Source organism: Carassius gibelio, chromosome A17, assembly GCF_023724105.1.
Source record: "Carassius gibelio isolate Cgi1373 ecotype wild population from Czech Republic chromosome A17, carGib1.2-hapl.c, whole genome shotgun sequence".
Classification (NCBI taxonomy): Eukaryota; Metazoa; Chordata; class Actinopteri; order Cypriniformes; family Cyprinidae; genus Carassius; species Carassius gibelio.
In genome coordinates, this window is record NC_068387.1 from 16,056,031 (window position 1) to 16,057,147 (window position 1,117).

The window sequence follows — 1,117 nt, forward strand, 5'->3', positions numbered from 1 at the left end:
GCTTCTCCATAACCGTGACGTTATTTGGACTCATAATTTACACAACGCGTTACACTTAAGTGTTTTTAAAATTGTATTACCTCTGTATCATGAACCTTTTTTATTGCAGAATATAAATACAAAAGAAAAATAATAATACAGAACGAACAACAGAGAGAAGGAAAAATACATTTAAATTAACTTAAAAACCTTTTTATAATACGAGGTGTCTTAAGAGCTCTTTTTTCTTCAAAGTAATAATTATGGTAATATTCGATTTTTATAAGCGCATTTCATTTAACGTTTCCTATCTAACCAGGAGATGGCGCTATTGTGAAGCCACCGTTCTTGACCTTTCGCCGTTTGGGTGAAAAGTGCAATCAGGATGGGATCAGTTTTTAATAAGTCTTAGACGCTGAAAAAAAAGAGGCCTTTAAGACACGCTATTAATACTAGTAGCACGTGTTGTACGAAGCACCCAGTTTAGCATTCATAAAAGTAGCAGAGTCGTATGTGTCATATTAACTGTAGTTCTTGCCAAAAATACAAATGGATTAATAATGTAAAATAACAAAACGATACAAGATAACCTTCAAAAGTGAAGTCAAATGTGTGAAAACATTTCGCAGTCGATAAGTCAACAGTAGACTATATATAGAGAGAGCAATAACACACAGCCAGAAAAAATAATAATCTTAAATCTTTTTTTTTTTTAATGTTCAAAATTCATTTTATGAATTATTCATTTTTCTCGTTTATTCCAATAAGATGAAAATACTAATTAGATGGAAACATTTAAACTTCCACTTAAATAATATAAGGGCATCGTGTCATAATTATAAAGTAATGTATATTGCTTGTAAATTAACCAGTCATTTCATGTTCATCTGGTCACAAACATTAGCAAATGAAGGCATACAACTGGGAAAAAAGGAGAACATGGAATACAAACGGATTTAGCACCTTAAAAATAAAATCATCTCTCAAGCAAACAATACTGGTGTGACACAGCAAATCCACATAGTCTCTGACTAAAGGAAGAACACTGTGCAGAACTTCATAATTATGGTTTAAAAGAGGTTTGTCCAAGTTGTCTTAAAGAGGGGCTAACATCCAGTTTAGGTGGCAATGAGCAAGT